Below are 18095 nucleotides of genomic sequence, written 5' to 3'. Positions count from 1 at the left end.
ACACAAGAGTACATGCAACAAAAATAAGCGCAATAGAGAAAGTCAAGATGGAAGAGATACAATAACCGTACTATTGGGAGTAGCCGTATTACCTAGTATCAGCTATTATTCTAGTATAGAATATCCTGAGTAATGTTAAGCAGTGTAAGTGACTATTTCCCATATGTCATGGGCATGTCACAAAATCAGGATTATGGTTTATGGGGAGGGGGTGCAGTTAGGTGATGGGAAAGGTTTTTAAATAAGATACAAAAAAAACCTAATATAGTTGTATTTTATATTTTAAGTTTAATAACGATTATAAAATCAGATTAAAACTGTGATATAGCTACAACAGTGGCGCACAACCCCATTCAATGTTGTTATGGTAGCAATGCCCCACACATAGCACTGTCCACATATATTTCACTATCTAGAAAGACAAAAAATGTCTGCAGTCAAGACTATTTCACAATCAGCCACGTTTTGGATTCCAAGAAGTAAAGGACATTTCCGCTAACTACAGCCACTTTCTAATAATCACCTCCCTGGCACTTAGCAAGAGTTGGCTCCAGCATGTTGTACTGACAGACCATCCACTATTTTTTTCATAAGATAAAACATCATTATAATTCCCTAAATGACACTAATGATATAGAAGTCTTCTGCCTGACCAAGAATATGTGTATAGTAACCTTAGGATGACAATTAAGGGGTTGTCGCAACCTGACAACCCTTTTATAACAGGAAGAATTGCAGCTTCTGAAAACGCTGACTACTAGAAATGATTCCTATGCCACACATTTTCTTTGCAGTAGATAAAAGAATAATCATACAATTTAATATAAGGCTTGGCCAAGTCCATTAGAGTGTAGACCACTCCTTCTTCATGAATGTTAGCTCTGTCATATAAAGGGAGCCCTAAATGTGGGACCCTCCTCTATGTCAGCTATATGCATGAGTGATAGGTAAAAGACTGTAGATCAGGGGTGTAAGACCGATTTTCGCAGAGGGCCACATCAGCCTTATGGTTGTCTTCAAAGGGTCATTAGTAATTCAGCGACTGTATAAACGTAGCTATGCCAGTTAGGTTTAGCTATATTTTTTTTTTTTTGGTCGGTCTCAAAGTTACGGATAGCATCTGATACCGCAGAACAGCACGTCGCGTCCTTAAGAAGACTATCATTTAGACGCCAGTTAAAGGGACGAGATGAGAGGCCCGGAATCGCAAGGGAGAGGAAAACCGGAGCGTGGTCAGACCACAGAACCGAACCAATATGCGCACTCGGAGACCACGACAGAGCGTGATGACTAACCAAGAAATAATCCAAGCGCCCATATGAACCATGGGCCGGGGAGTAATACGTGTAATCACGGCCCTGCGGATGAAGTATACGCCAGACGTCAACCAAACGATGGGAGTAAAGGGAGGACCGAAGTTTACGTAGCTGAATCGGAGCGCAGACCGCCCGAGGGGGAGAAGCATCAGTTGCCGGGTCAAGGACAAAGTTAAAGTCGCCCCCCAACAAGACCACCCCATCACTAAAGTCGGCTAATTTACCCAGAAGAGACCTACAGTACGTCATCTGCTGCTGATTGGGGAGATAACATCCTGCAACCGTGACCACAGTGCCACCAGTGCGTAATTTCAAAAAGACGTACCTGCCCTCCGGGTCCAATACAGAGTCCAGCACCTCATGAGGAAAGGAGCGATGCAGGGCAATAGAGACCCCCTTAGACTTCGAAGACAGGTTGGAGCTGTGGAACCACGTGGGATAATGTTTACTGCGAATATCAGGGATATGGTCCTTCCGGAAATGAGTTTCCTGGAGAATCAAAATATGAGAACGAGATTTGTGAAAATGGTATAGAACCTGATTGCGTTTCTGGAGAGTGTTGAGGCCCCTCGCATTAAAAGAACACAAATTAACAGTGGCCATACTCAGAGCGGAGAAACGTCAAGACAAGAGACAAAGAGGGACACGAGGGAGACACAAAACCAGACAAAGACAGGGAGGCAAACAACACAACAAAAAAAAAAAAAAAGAAAAACCCAAAACAAAACGATACAAACAGAACACCACTATGTGGGGGAGGTAAGAACCACCCTAGAAAAGGTGGGGAAAGGTGACAAGAAAAACACCACACTCGCGCCACACAGTAGAGCGAGAACCCCAGTAGGAGACGAGCCTTCTAAACACGGCACCGCCCCTCCCCGGGGGACCCGGGCAAGAAAAACTTCAACAATCTACAGTAGCATAACCAATCCAACCGGACTTAAAGAAGTGGAAAAGATGAGGAACAAAAAGTATGCAACAATATAACACAGGACAAAACAAAGGTATCCATGTCATACCTAAACATAAAAGCATACTAAGAAATACCACTACAGCCAAAAATTAGCAAAATGCCACCCCCTAAAGGAGGCCCCCGATTGACCCATAAACCCGTAAATCCACATCACGGAGGGAGAGAGTTCTGCGCCTGAGAGGCACCGGAGGCAGCAGGCATACGAGAGCGCCCCTGAGGGCGGGCTTTGCGCTGAGCCTTCAGTGGTGGGGGTATCGGAGGGTTAACCAGGAAAGCCGGCCAACTGGAAATGTCCACTGGAGGAAGGCCCAAGGCCAGCATAAAAGAGGGAATCTCATCTGGACGATGAAGAGCAAGTAGCCGACCGTCCCTGCGAACCTGCAAACGAAACGGGAAGCCCCAGGAATACGGAATGCGGTGATGATTCAGGACATCCAGCAGAGGTTTAAGGGCTCGGCGTTTAGCCAGGGTAAGCCGGGAGAGATCCGGGAGAATCATTAACGGGTGCTCCTTGTAGAGTATCTGGGCCGAATCCCTGGCCTTGCGCATAATCTCCTCTTTCAGTTGGTAGTGATGAACCCGACAGATAACGTCCCTAGGAACATCAGAGTGCGGGGGCCCAGTGAACGGTGTGCGCGGTCAAGTTCCAGAGGGGAGTCCAGGGGGACACCCAAGAGCGAATTAAACACAGATCTTAAAGTTCCATCCAACTGTTTGGGGTCAACGGATTCCGGGAGGCCCCGAACGCGGATATTATTCCGCCTATTGCGGTTCTCCAGGTCATCTATAGTATCAGTCAGACGCTGAAGGTGGCGGGCATGAACCTGAAGAACCGAGTCCTGTACAGAGAGTTGAGCAGAAGCGGTAGAGGCAGAAGTCTCAACTGCAGTTACACGGCTTTCCAGGCGCCGGACGGAAGAAGAAACAGCAGACAGTTCAGCCTTATACGATTGTTCCAGACGCAAGACATAAGCCTCCATATCAGCCTTAGTAGGGAAGGAGCTAAGGGTGGCAGAAAGGCGGCGCAATTCTCCCAAAGCATCCCCCATAGAGGTGACAGTGTCCGAGGAAGCAATTGGGGAGCGCAAGGATGAAACACCCACGTCTCCATCTTGGCTGCCAGGAGGAGCAACAGAGGGGCCGCCACTAGGCAAAGATAAAGAGGGAGGACCTGCAGTCAGCCATGGGGATGAAAGTCCAGGGGAAGCCAGTCCCAAAGCTGAGCCCTGAGCCATGGGGGGCTGTGGAGGAAATACAGGGGTACTGCATACCTCAGGTGCTCCAGGGAAGCCCATCTGGGTAGGAGAGGGAGACAGGGGAGGCCAGTCAGCGTCCATGGCAGATGAAGAGGCCACAGGAGGAGAGACAGTACCTGCAAGCTTGTCCTGTGGAGCACCAGCAGAAGGAGGAGAGCAGGAGTCCTGGAGCAGGTCCCTTACAGAGCCGTGGCCGGAGCTGGGAGCTTGGACGGGCGCCAGGAGAGCCGGAGAGTCGGAGCCTTCACTGCGAGGAGGCGGACTGTCGGGGGAAGGAGGAAGCGCCGCGTGCGAGGAGGACAGAGCGGGCGCCATCTTGGATCCATCCGGCGCGGCACCCGGAGCGGTGAAGAAGCGATGCAGAGCGGCAGGTTTAGCTATATTTAATTCTCATTGAAGGCAACTATAAGGCTGATATTACTAATGCACATAGGTAATAGTGTCTTATTATCTCCACCCCATAGGTAATAGTCTCCTATTTGTACCCCTACATATATATTGGTGACCTCCACAGGTAATAGCTCTCCTTACCCCAAAACACATCACATTCAGTCGAGACCACACAACTCAAGTGAATTGAATACTTACATTTTTTTCCTGCAAAGCATGATGCGTCGCCTGACTGTGAACCTCTTCTATTATCCTCACAGCTACTCTGTCATTTGGACTATAGTATCATAAGCAATACCACAGAGACAGCGTGGCCAGAAGGACATTAAAAGAGCTGCACAGCCAGAAAGAGGTAAGTATGAAATTCCCTGCACGTGGACACAGGAGTGTGGTGAGGGGTTACCAATGAGGTCTCCTGGCTTAGGGCTGAAAAAGGTGATGGCTGTGACCCCTATAGCACTCCCCAGCTATACAATACTTGGGACCTTCTGGCTGAAGGTCCTCTGATGGACCCAAACAACGGATAGCCTACTGCAGATGTGAACTTTGCCTTAAATATTCTAATTCTTTTAAAATTGGTTAAAATGGCGGTGTGATGATAATGTGGATCCTCTGTTATTCCTCCTACAAAGTTGCAAATAAACTGACAACTGGGTGTTAGCAGTATGTCCTTGTCAATTTGACTGTGTAGAGACATATCCCTTTCACAAGTGAAATAGCAAAACCTTGTTATTAATAAATTCATAAAAAGGAGCTGTACAATGTAGAGCTATGAGCAAGTATTGAATAAAACAAGTAAAAGTATCATTTTTATATCATTCCATAAAGCCACCTATGACGTGAAAGAATCTATATGTTGCTGATAGTTGAGAGAGAGAGGTGTTTAGAAGCTGAAATCAGATGTAATGGGGACACTGAAATAGTACTTGAATCTTATCTGCATTAATTTTCCAGACAAGTGATTTCAGTGAACACTAACTAAACCGCTACTCATCAGCTTGAGTATTAGGCAAGCGAAACTCTGCATTGGACCCACTTACATGTACTATGGCACACACTCTCTGTGTACTGCCTCCGCAAGCAATCCATTCACAGGATACAGGCTGCCATAAATAGAACCTGTATTCTACACTTCATTACCTCGCAGTGATGTAGTTTTATTTATTATGTTGTTGAACCTATTTTTATTATTCATTTCTCTTGCTTAAGTAGTAACAGCATAATCCCCAGCACTAAAATAGGGTTCCTGGCTACATAATTGATAACCTATACTTAGAAGACCTATCCTTAGCATAGGTCATGAATTAAAGAGGTCAGACATTCAGGCCCCCGCTCAATCAGCTGCTTCAAGTGTCTGCAGCGCTCAGGTAAGTGCTGCAGCCTCTTCAGTACTTACCAAGCACAATGCAGTACATTTGTACAGCGACTATGCTTGGTAAAACAGCTCAGCCCGTTAAGGCTAGGTTCACCATAGTGTTGGTCTCTCCGTCGGTCAGTTCTGAACAACAGAAGAACCGTCCACTAAAAAAACAGTTACCCACGGACTGGGGACCTCACAGACTATAATGTCCCTGCAGGACTTTTCTTTCCGCCTATTTTAGGTAGAATCCACGTTGGAGTCTCCTACAGAGAATCCAACGTAGATTTGAACCTAGCTTAAAGAGGACCTTTCATGAGATCGGGCACATGCAGTTCTATATACTGCTGGAAAGCTGACAGTGCGCTTTACCACTCTGTGCCCGGTGTAAAGCGCTATCGGTCCCGGTACCGTAGGGATTTACAGTCAGAAGGGCGTTTCTGACACTTAGCCAGGGACGCCCTTCTGCCCAGCAGCGCCTATCGCGCTGTACTGTGGAGCGGGGAGGAACGCCCCCTCCCGCTCCTGATAATACTCGTCTATGGATGAACTGTGTGAGCAGAGGGAGGGGGCGTTCCTCTCCGCTCACACAGTACAGCGCGATAGGCGCTGCTGGGCAGAAGGGCGTCCCTGGCTAACTGTCAGAAATGCCCTTCTGACACTAAAGCGCTACGGTACCGGGACCGATAGTGCTTTACACCGGGCACAGATCGGGAAAGCCGACAGTGCGCTGAATTCAGCGCACTGTCAGCTTTCCAGCAGTATATAAAACTGCATGTGCCCGATCTGATGAAAGGTCCTCTTTAACTTCCATGAGACTGTGCTACCATCGGGCCCTGTAACCAATGAATGTGACATCGCATGGACTGAGAAGTATAAGTGCCGCTGCCATGTGGGTCCCAGTTGTTAGATTAAAAGTCCTGAAAAACCCTTTTAACAAACATTGAGGGAGATTTATCAAATATTTTATGCAGGTTGCTGGTGTAAAATGTTTGATAAAAGTCGCAATTTTGGTACAAATATGTACAAAAAATTATGACTTTTCACTCTCTTCCCATTGCTTATGTAATTTTTAAAGCACTGGACAGGGTCTTGGTGGAAATGGATGGGGCATCAAGGCCTCAAAGATTTAACACCTTCTTAGCCAGGTGCTCTTAGAGGGTATGGATCAGCTTCTGGCGCATGGACAAGAAGATGCGGCAAAATCATTAAGAAGCATGCACCTCTTATTAACAGTTGTTATCTGTTGAGAAAATGGCCAACTTCATTCCTATGTCTAGATATAAGAAACACTTGTAGTCTGTTGTTAGAGATTCCATTGTGTCATTGTGCTGTTCCTCTTTTATTCCTCTTGAAAATCTATAAATAATTTAACAAGTGAGTGTCACCATTCTTCTTGTCAAAATGTGTCTATAGACAGTCTGGCACTGGTTGGACAGTATTTAACCGTCTAGGGACACCCTCTTCCCTCAATGGTAACATCCATCTGTCCATTCATAAAAGTCTAGAGGAAATAAAATAAGAACTAGAAAATGCAGAGTTCAGACAAAAATTATCCAAAACTTTTATAAAAATAGAAGTATAATTATGGTAGATAGGTCCTCTTCCAAAAAATGTGCAAAAACATAATGATAAATGAAGGTTTTCATTTTGGGCCATGAAACCCCTGTGTCATGGACAAATGACAATAACAAACATTTGTAATATACTTTTCTCACTGGGATTCAAAGCACAGAGATCACTGTGGAGTTATTGGCTCTCATACAGGCACATCCCCAAGGATTAGTCCAGATGTTGCCCTTGGTTGGAATCAAACCCAAGTCTGTAAGTCAAGAATGCTAATTACTAAGCCACCATGCTGAACCCAAGCAAGCTAAAGTCCATAGACGACCCAATATACTTATTCTTCATCCAAGTGACAGTAACTTCTGTAGTTGTATCCCTGATACTGGCAACGGGAATCTGTTAAGTAAGGCTAGGTTCACACTAGCGATGGTCTTTTCGTCTTTCAGGTCCACCAGGGGAACTCAACGATAGAGAACCTGTCCGCCAAAACAGTGGTTACCACTGTATAAACTATAATGGGGGCTGCCAGGTGGTCCATCAAGTTTTCGCTTTTTTATACTGAAACCAAGAGAGAGTAAAGTCCTCGTGCAGGACTTACAGAGTCTCCTTCCTACAGAGACTGTGAGATGTGAACCTAGGCTAAACCCTCATTTACCAGGTCCAGTGAACCCCTTTAAGCATTCTGTTGTAATAAGTTACTGTTGTTTAAGAATCTAAATCAATTTGTTAAACTTGTAAATGTGATATGGGTGTGGAAAGGACCAAAGGAGTCAGAAGAGGAAAAAGTAATGCTGGAAACATTGCTTATCTGGGGGAGGAAGGATGTGGGAGTTGATGAGTTGAAAACAAGCAGGAAAACACAAGGTCTCAATAGGCTGTTCTACTCTCCGTCTTGTAAATTTTGCTTCCCCACTTACATTGTTACAGACTATTTGCAAATATCTGAGACAGTGATAACTGGCACTAATCTCTACCACATATAATGCCACTTCACGATCAATCTGTATTGAAGCCAAAGTATGACCTTATACAGAAGCACTGATTAAAGAGCAACTCACATAAATACAAAGAAACCTCCAGCTTTCCAAGGCCCCAGGATGTCACATGCCAGCGTCTAGATCTGCAATGATACGGAAGTATAGGATGTACCACTATATATGTAGGAGGAAAGCTGGGTGACAAGCCTCGTCCTGAGCTGTAACGGTTGTCACCCAGCTGGTGATGTTAGTGATTGTAGGGGCACGCTCTTTAGTATACACTACAGGGAGGCTAGGATTTTGTAGATAAAGCACATTCTTCAGCATCCACCACAGTGGGAAGATACTGAAGAACATTGCAAGCAATTTACATGAAAACCCCCCTCAGCATCCAGACTGCAGATGGGCAATGACAGCAAAGGGGCGACAAATAATAAAGAATGAGCCAAAACAACAAATCCTTGTTTAATATCCCACTGCACTGGGCATTTTGTGTCTTTTATGAGCAGCGAAATGAAAGAGGGTTTTGTCTGCCACCCAGATTTAACTGGCAGCTATGCCTCCTTATTGCTGAATGAAACCTCAGGCCTATATGCGTGTGTGATCTATGACAGAGCCACCTTATAATACTGGTGCGGCTTTACAGATGCCATACGCTCAGTCCGCATGGTTTAAAATACTGCAATGTGGTGCTTGCCCAATAATGCCAACATGCCACCTGCTAGGCTTATACACCACAGTAGCTGTGCAATATATACTGTATATAAGGCGACTGCTAATAATATCTTTATGCAGTCAGTGCTCTCCCATAAACAAGCAGCAGGGTGACAATACAATACTATCAGCAATGACAAATGCCTCCATTCACAAGCCATACATGAGGTAGACAATGCTGGGGCCCACAGTATACGCCATGTCCCTGAGTGGACACTGGGTCGAACCTCACATACATCTGTCCCCAGCCATGTCTATTGTACGTGTACACAAAGGAGCTGGAACAAGCGCACAACACACGAGAATACAGTCATGTACACGGGGGAACAATGAGACAATAACCCCAGTGGGCACAATACCAGCCCCGGGTACACGAGCTACATGACAGAAATGGATGCTGGGAAATGTGTACTGAGCTGTGTACCTGCACTGGACGGTGCTGCTCCACATTCACATCATCGTCCTGTAATAGCGCAGCTGCTGGCTGTAGAGATTGAGCTGCGGTCACACCCGGAGCAGTGCAGGGAGAAGTCCGGATTGTCGTGCAGTGGAGCAGTGTCTGACAGCAGCTCCCTCCTCCTCCTCCTCCTCCTGCTCTTCAGTGTCTGTGTGTGTGACCAAGAGAGGGGGCTGCAGAGACCAGGCTGCTGCCTGCTGCTCTCCCTGCCCAGCAGCTCTCACTGACCGCTGAAGGATATCCCAGGATCACTGCCTTGAGCAACGCTTCTGCTTCCTCAATGCCACTACTACGGGCGATGACAAAAGCTGCGGATCCCCTCGATTGTTTTTTCCCCCTCTTGCTTTCCCAATGCTCTGAATGTGATGAACACTGAACCAACCCCAGGCTGTTCAGCCCACTGCTAGGGAGGGTCTTCCTCATCCTATGCATCACTTTACTCCTCCTCTGCTTCTCGCTGGAGACCACCACACTTCTCCCTGTGTACTGGGAGTACAGTGGAATAATATGTGCCAGGATGCTCCAATATGGATGAAAGTAGGCATGCCACAGGACAATGTGGTGACATGGCAGAGCTGTGGAGGTGATTCAGAAAGACACATGCAAAATGATAGCCTTAGTATTCAGAACTGAGGGATTACACAACAAATGTACGATGCAATCTCCACTGGTGACATGGCAGGTAGCTAGGCGGTAGTCCATGGAAATGAAGAATTGAAGCACTTCATTTGTAATTTAATATTGATCATTTACAGAGTGACAGTAAATGGTTTCGGCAATAACTCTTTCATCAGACTCTGTGGGTAACAACATATACATAGTTACAATCATAGACAAACAATCATCCTAGTATTTCATACAGGTATTAAAGACATATCTATTATGAACAACATTAGGGTGCTGGTATATAGATCACAGTATATTTACAGCAGTGATACACCATCGCTGATATAGTCAAATGCCTGTATTCATAAAGTACTATGTAACATAGATCATGGATATTGGAATCATAGGACTAGCTATCAACAATTAATGAGAATTCTTACAAGGAAGAAAACATAGGAAAATACATTTATACTGAAACAATTGTTTACAAGAAAAAAATAGAAATAAAAATCAAATAAGTGTGTCAATCCTTATCTATACTATAGTAATGATGATAACACAGGTATACATAGATGGATAGTGGTGAGAACTCACCTAGGACAATGATAGATAATATGTACGACAGACTGTTACAGACAAGAAGTCAGTCAATAGTCGTTCGTGCTTTTTTCAAGAAATCCACTTTGTGGGAGAAGTCTACTCGGATAATATGCTGGAACAGTTATGCTCCTTTCACACCTGCAGTCGTCCAGTTTGTGAAATCCGGCCGGTTTCCATCGCCTGCCCCACAAAACTGGACATGAGTCAGAAACCCAGCGGTCAATTTTAAAACCCATTCACTTGAATGGGTTTGCAAAGGTGACTGCCTGTGTGCGTCTTCTGACGGTCTGTGGGGAGACCGTTTTTTTTAACTGGACATAAAGTCTTGCATGTCTGACTTTGTGTCTAGTTAAAAAAACCTGTTTCACTGCAGACAGGCAGAAGACGCACACAGGAGGTCACCTTAGCAAACCCATTCAAGTGAATGAGTTTTAAAACTGATCTCTGAGTTTCCATCACCTGTGTAGTTTCGCGGGGCAGAAGATGGAAATCGGCCGGATTGCACAAACTGGACAACGTGTGCAGGTGTGAACCCCACCTTATAGAGACAGTCAATAGATATTCATAATGTCCTTATCTAGTGTCCTTAACAAATCAGTAAAAAAAAAAAAAAAAATCACATTTGCGTGGATATGTTTTTGTATGTTCATCCATATTTGCAGGTAGCCAGTATTGTATAATTAAAATGCAAAAAAGAAAGTGCTAATGATCCTGGGATGAATCCAGAGAACAATAGTACTCCATGCTCCAAACAGCCCAAACAACAGTTTCTAAGTTCTCAAAAGAAGGACACATACCTGTGTCTGAGCTGCCATCAGTGCTCAAACATACTGAAAGGAGACCCCATATACCACCCACATACAGGACAGAAGTTTCATTGCAAAGAATTTTTCACATGCAATAGAAATTTTGTTGTCTACCTAATAAAGTATCTGTGCGGTCTCACATATGTTGGGCAAACCAACCAGCGTGTGCAAGGACGGCATAGAATAACACAAATCAAATATAAGATGCAAAAACATGTTATTACCAATACCATCACATTTCATCAAAGAAAACCATTCTGTATCAAAATTTAAGTTTTATGTACTCGAGACTAAATTGTGGTCTAAATCACAAATACGAATTATATAGTTTTCTGTAGATTATGTTTTACTAATGCTACTATTTATCTTTCAGACGCGTCCATGATCTAAGTATCTGCTTCCTATAGGTATAATACCCTTCCCCTGCCCCTCCTCCCCACCCTCTTTCTCCTCTCCCCTCTCCATAAAGTCAGTTCCCTAGTTTTGTTATTATGATTAAGGTGTATAAATTTACTTACACCCATCCTTTCTTCTCTCAAGCATTTATAATCATTCCACACACTACACCAGTGGCGTAACTAGGAATGGCGGGGCCATTCCCCCCCGACCTACACCAACGCCGAAGACCCCCTCCTACGCATTCCTGCGTGTTCTATTATGCCCCATAGTGGCCCCTTCACACAGTATTATCCCCCATAGTGACCCCTACACACAGTATTATGTCCCTTAGTGGCCCCTGCACACAGTATTATCCCCAATAGTGGCCCCTGCACACAGTATTATTCCCAATAGTGGCCCCTACACAGTATTATCCCCCATAGTGGCCCCTGCACACAGTATTATGTCCCTTAGTAGCCCCTGCACAGAGTATTATCCCCAATAGTGGCCCCTGCACACAGTATTATCCCCAATAGTGGCTCCAGTATTATGTCTCACTGTGGACACCCATAAACAATTATTATACTCTGGGGTCTTTTCAGACCCCAGAGTATAATAATCGGAGACGCGGGGGAATAAGAACATAAAAAACTGCTGTTTCTCACCTGTCCCCCGTCTCCTACGCTGTCGGTCTCTGCTGCGACGTCGGACGTCACATGACCCAGGACGCAGGCCGGGTTCATGTGACGTCAGAAATGTCAGAAAGGACGTCAGGAAGGAGGCCTGGCCGGATCGTGGAGAGGTAAGTAACAGTGTTTTTTATGTTTCTTACCTCTCCTGGTCTGCCAATCATTATACTCCGAAAAGACCCCCGAGTATAATGATAGCGACTGTCACCAGGCCCCTAATGCCCCGGGCCCTGTGGCAGCTGCCTCTGCTGCTATGGAGGTAGTTACGTCACTGCACTACACATAATCATTTTATGGTAATATACTGTATATCCATTGTATAATTGCATACATATACATTCTTTTCTCTTTCTTATATCCATATCATTCTATATATTTCATTCAGTTCTCACATGTGATAAACTGTAGTAAAATGACTCCACCCCCTCTTAAGGGTATGTTCACATGGAGGAATTTGCCGCAGAGTTGTCCCCAAATCTGGAGCAGATTCTTCTTGGAATCTGGCTCTCATTGTTTTTAATGGGTGGCATAGATCGCAGCAGGACGCGGACAAAAGAAGCATCCTGCTCAATTTTGCCGTGGATGATTCAACTGCAGAGTCCAGACTCCCTGCTGACTAGGCCCATTCATCCAGACCTAATCATGGGCAGGATGCCGAGATGGAATGTCGATGCACTGCACTGTCATCCCGTCGTGGCTAGACCACAACAAAAACTCTTTATTTTCCGCTGTGTGAACATATCCTAAGACTACCCACACTGCAGTGGAATTGGTAGAGGTGCTGAAAAGTCCTCTTAAAGGGATTCTACCATTAAAACCTATTTTTTTGTGGATAAGACGTTGGAATAGCCTTTAGAAAGGCTATTTGTCTCTTACCTTTAGATGTGGTCTCCGCTGTGCAATTCCTTAGAAATACCGTTTTTTACCGGTATGCAAATGAGTTCTCTCGCAGCGATGGGGGCGGGCCCCAGCGCTCAAACAGCGATGGGGGTGTCCCCACTGCTGCCAGAGAAGTGTCTCCAGTGCCACCTCCTTCTGCATCCGCAGCGTCATCTTCAATGTCTTCTTCCGGTGCAGGCTCGTGGCCTGTACGCCTGTGCAGTCTGCTCTGCCCAAGGCCCTTGGCCTAGAAGTTACGAGCCTGCGCCGGAAGAAGACATTGAAGATGACGCTGCGGACGAAGAAGGAGGCAGTGCTGGAGACTAGAGATGAGCGAACAGTGTTCTATCAAACACATGTTCGATCGGATATCAGGCTGTTCGATGTGTTCGATTCGAATCGAACATCACGTGGCAAACTCCAAAAAAATTCTATTCCCCTCCCACCTTCCCTGGCGCTTTTTTGCACCAATAACAGCGCAGGGGAGGTGGGACAGGAACTACGACACCGGAGGCATTGAAAAAAATCGGAAAAAAGTCATTGGCTGCCGAAATCAGGTGACCCCCATTTTAGACGAATAGTGGATTTCAGATCCGGGTCATATGAGAATGTGAACTTTGTGACTATGAGACAGGGATAGCTGTACAGGCAGGGATAGCTAGGGATAACCTTTATTTATGTGGGAATGTTATTAAAAATAACTTTTTGGGGCTCTATCGGGTGTGTAATTGTGATTTTTGTGAGATAAACTTTTTCCCATAGGAATGCATTGGCCAGCGCTGATTGGCCAGAGTTCATAATTCGGCCAATCAGCGCTGGCTCTGCTGGAGGAGGCGGAGTCTAAGATCGCTCCACACCAGTCTCCATTCTGGTCCGATCTTAGACTCCGCCTCCTCCAGCAGAGCCAGCGCTGATTGGCTGAATTATGTACTCTGGCCAATCAGCGCTGGCCAATGCATTCTATTGGCGTGATGAAGCAGAGCTGAATGTGTGTGCTGAGCTCAACTACGCCGGTGGCGTAGCCGAGAGTTCAGTGCACAGCCAGCTCTGCTATGCCGGAGATTGAACTCTCAACTACGCCGGTGGTGTAGCCAAGAGTTCAGTGCACGGCCAGCTCTGCTATGCCGGAGATTGAACTCTTAACTACGCCGGTGGCGTAGCCGAGAGTTCAGTTCATGGCCAGCTCTGCTATGCCGGAGATTGAGCAGAGTTGGCCGTGTGCTCTGGTGGTGTAGCAGAGCCGAGGGTGTAGAAGGGTTCAAGTGCACCCTTGGCTCTGATGTAGCAGAGCCGAGGGTGCAGAAGGATTCAAGTGCACCCTCGGCTCTGATGTAGCAGAGCCGAGGGTGCAGAAGGATTCAAGCGCACCCTCGGCTCTGATGTAGCAGAGCCGAGGGTGCAGAAGGATTCAAGTGCACCCTTGGCTCTGATGTAGCAGAGCTGAGGGTGCAGAAAGGTTCAAGCGCACACTCGGCTCTGATATAGAAGAGCCGAGTGTGCACAAGGGTTCAAGCGCACACTCCATCCGGAGATGTAGCCGTGCTGATGCTGTCAACACTGCTACATCTCAGATCGGACCACAATGGAGACTGCTGTGGAATCCACAGCAGTCTCCATTGTGTTCCAATATCAGATGTAGCAGTGTTGACAGCATCAGCACGGCTACATCTCCGGACGGAGTGTGCGCTCTAACCCTTGTGCACACTCAGCTCTGCTACATCAGAGCCGAGGGTGCACTTGAACCCTTCTGCACCCTCGGCTCTTCTACACCACCGGAGCGCACGGCCAACTCTGTTCAATCTCCGGCATAGCAGAGCTGGCCGTGCACTGAACTCTTGGCTACACCACCGGTGTAGTTGAGAGTTCAATCTCCGGCATAGCAGAGCTGGCCGTGCACTGAACTCCCGGCTACACCACCGGCGTAGTTGAGCTCAGCACACACATTCAGCTCTGGCTCTGTCGGAGGAGGCGGAGTCTAAGGTCGGACCTGAATGGAGACTGGTGTGGAGCGATCTTAGACTCCGCCTCCTCCGGCAGAGCCAGCGCTGATTGGCCGAATTCTGTAAACTGGCCAATCAGCGCTGGCCAATGCATTCCTATTGGAAAAAGTTAGCTTGCGAAAATCGCAAGCTGACAGGGATTCCCATGTAATAAAGTGACTTATATGCCCCCAGACATGCTTCCCCTACTGTCCCAGTGTCATTCCAGGGTGTTGGCATCATTTCCTGGGGTGTCATAGTGGACTTGGTGACCCTCCAGACATGGATTTGGGTTTCCCCCTTAACGAGTATATGTTCCCCATAGACTATAATGGGGTTCGAAACCCGTTCGAACAGTGAGCGACTGTTCGAATCAGATTTCGAACTTCGAACATTTTGGTGTTCGCTCATCTCTACTGGAGACGCTTCTCTGGCAGCGGTGGGGACGCCCTCATCACTGTTTGAGTGCTGGGGCCCACCCCCATCGCTGCGAGAGAACTCATTTGCATAGCGGTAAAAAACGGTATTTCTAAGGAACGGCACAGCGGAGACCACGTCTAAAGGTAAGAGATGAATAACCCTTCTAAAAGCTATTCCGACATCTTATCCACAAAAAAAAGGTTTTAATGGTAGAATCCCTTTAAGGCTAAGGCCCCATGTAGTGGGCTGCAGCCAAAGAGCACTGCGGGAAAACCACACATCTATGTTAACACTGCAGGACCATTATTGTCCTTTATAATTGCCTATAAAGTGGTCACAGGAACCTAATGCGCATGCAATGGTGTAACTAGGAATGGTGAAGCCCTGTGGCAAACGTTTGACATGGGGCCCCCCTGACCAACGCCACACTGACCCCCCTCCCCCTGCATTCCTGCGTGCAGTATTATGCCCCATAGTGGCCCCTGCATGGACTATTATGCCACACAGTGGCCCCTGCATGCACTATTATGCCGCATAGTGGCCCCTGCATGCACTATTATGCCCCATAGTGACCCCTGGACACAGTATTATGCCCCATAGTGGCCCCTGCATGGACTATTATGCCACACAGTGGCCCCTGCATGCACTATTATGCCCCATAGTGGCCCTTACACACACTATTATGCCCCACTGTGGACAGAAATGCACAATTATTATACTAATAAAACTAATAATCGGAGACCGAGGGGGGAAACCAACATAAAAAAACCACTGTTATTTACCTATCCCTGGCTCCGCTGTACTCCTCGGTGGTGTGGGCCATCTTCAAAGACGTCCGAGACGTCACATGACCCGGTCAGCAACGTCACACAAGTAGGCCCGAAGCCTGTCTGGAACCCGGAGAGGACTCCCAGAACAGATTACCAACACAAATGTGAACGATGGCCTTAGAAGTTTGTTGATGGTTATAGGAAGCGATTGATTCCAGGTTTTTTTTCCAAAGGGTGTGCAACCAAATATTACGCTGAGGGTGCCAGTAATTTTGTCCAGACCAATTTTGGAGTTTTGAGTGAAATTATATAATTTTTGGGTTTTCCCCCTTGTTTTTGTACTGTTCCAATATACATGCAGGAAATAAACATATGCATAACAAAACGTGTAATTGCAATAATTTCAGGAGAAATATTCATTTTCAAAAATTCAGCGGTTCCAAAAATTACGGCCATGACTTTATTTATAAATTCTAAAATATTTTGTGATAAATTGTAATTTTGTCTCTTACACTGTATTAAATGATTTTATTTTGAAATATTCCGTCCATGTTGACAGTGTTCATATACACGATAAGAGCTGTCTATCCTTTTTGAAGACCCAGCATTTCAGCCTTTGATCTTAGACATACATGATATTTATACAGTATATTATTATTCTACTATATTTATAATCACTTTTACCACAACTAAGTTACCAAATGTTACCACAATCATATGTTGCTCTGTTATTTTAGGGAGATGTGGAGTTCTGCTGTACAGAAATGAAGTAATGAAATATTGCTGCTACAAAATCCCAACGTGACAAATCTGTCTGAAAAATCTCATTATTTTGCTTTTTTCAAAAGAATCTGCGCAGTCATATGGAATTCTGCTTCATCTTGTGTTGAGTCTGATAAAATAGTATAAAAGCTAACATTTTAGTTAATGTTTCTTTACCTTACTCTTTATTTTTATAAGGTTCAGGTAGGTCTCCTTTGGATAAGAAAAACTATACACAATAGAGCCATGGACAAGGAGACTGTATGGCAGTGCAGAGTTGTACAACCTCAGTCTACTTCTGTGGCAAAATCATAGCGTTTGCACTACGGGGTACCCCAGCCTTAGTTAGGAACATGGCACTATTACAATACTGAAATACTGCATTAAATACAGTTAGGGCCAGAAATATTTGGACAGTGACACAATTTTCGCGAGTTGGGCTCTGCATGCCACCACATTGGTTTTGAAATGAAACCTCTACAACAGAATTCAAGTGCAGATTGTAACGTTTAATTTGAAGGGTTGAACAAAAATATCTGATAGAAAATGTAGGAATTGTACACATTTCTTTACAAACACTCCACATTTTAGGAGCTCAAAAGTAATTGGACAAATAAACATAACCCAAACAAAATATTTTTTTTTTCAATATTTTGTTGCGAATCCTTTGGAGACAATCACTGCCTTAAGTCTGGAACCCATGGACATCACCAAACGCTGGGTTTCCTCCTTCTTAATGCTTTGCCAGGCCTTTACAGCCGCAGCCTTCAGGTCTTGCTTGTTTGTGGGTCTTTCCGCCTTAAGTCTGGATTTGAGAAAGTGAAATGCATGCTCAATTGGGTTAAGATCTGGTGATTGACTTGGCCATTGCAGAATGTTCCACTTTTTTGCACTCATGAACTCCTGGGTAGCTTTGGCTGTATGCTTGGGGTCATTGTCCATCTGTACTAGGAAGCGCCGTCCGATCAACTTGGCAGCATTTGGCTGAATCTGGGCTGAAAGTATATCCCGGTACACTTCAGAATTCATCCGGCTACTCTTGTCTGCTGTTATGTCATCAATAAACACAAGTGACCCAGTGCCATTGAAAGCCATGCATGCCCATGCCATCACGTTGCCTCCACCATGTTTTACAGAGGATGTGGTGTGCCTTGGATCATGTGCCGTTCCCTTTCTTCTCCAAACTTTTTTCTTCCCATC

The 18095-nt window shown here is 45.7% G+C and overlaps 1 protein-coding gene across 2 annotated transcripts in view; it reads right to left on the bottom strand.

Annotated features, from left to right (window-relative positions):
* Positions 1–9484, bottom strand: part of FYN (FYN proto-oncogene, Src family tyrosine kinase) — a 141006-nt gene extending 131522 nt beyond the window's left edge. Inside the window, exons 1-2 of one of the 2 annotated variants that reach the window (XM_075268146.1) lie at positions 8974–9484; positions 1642–1805 (exon numbers count right to left, since the gene is read on the bottom strand). The gene's annotated coding sequence lies outside the window, so the exon portion shown is untranslated. The remainder of the gene's footprint in view (positions 1–1641; positions 1806–8973) is intronic. The other variant, XM_075268147.1, reaches the window with a different exon arrangement.
* Positions 9485–18095: the final 8611 nt, after the last annotated feature.

Source organism: Leptodactylus fuscus, chromosome 3, assembly GCF_031893055.1.
Source record: "Leptodactylus fuscus isolate aLepFus1 chromosome 3, aLepFus1.hap2, whole genome shotgun sequence".
Taxonomy (NCBI): domain Eukaryota; kingdom Metazoa; phylum Chordata; class Amphibia; order Anura; family Leptodactylidae; genus Leptodactylus; species Leptodactylus fuscus.
This window is presented reverse-complemented; position numbering and strand designations above follow the sequence as displayed.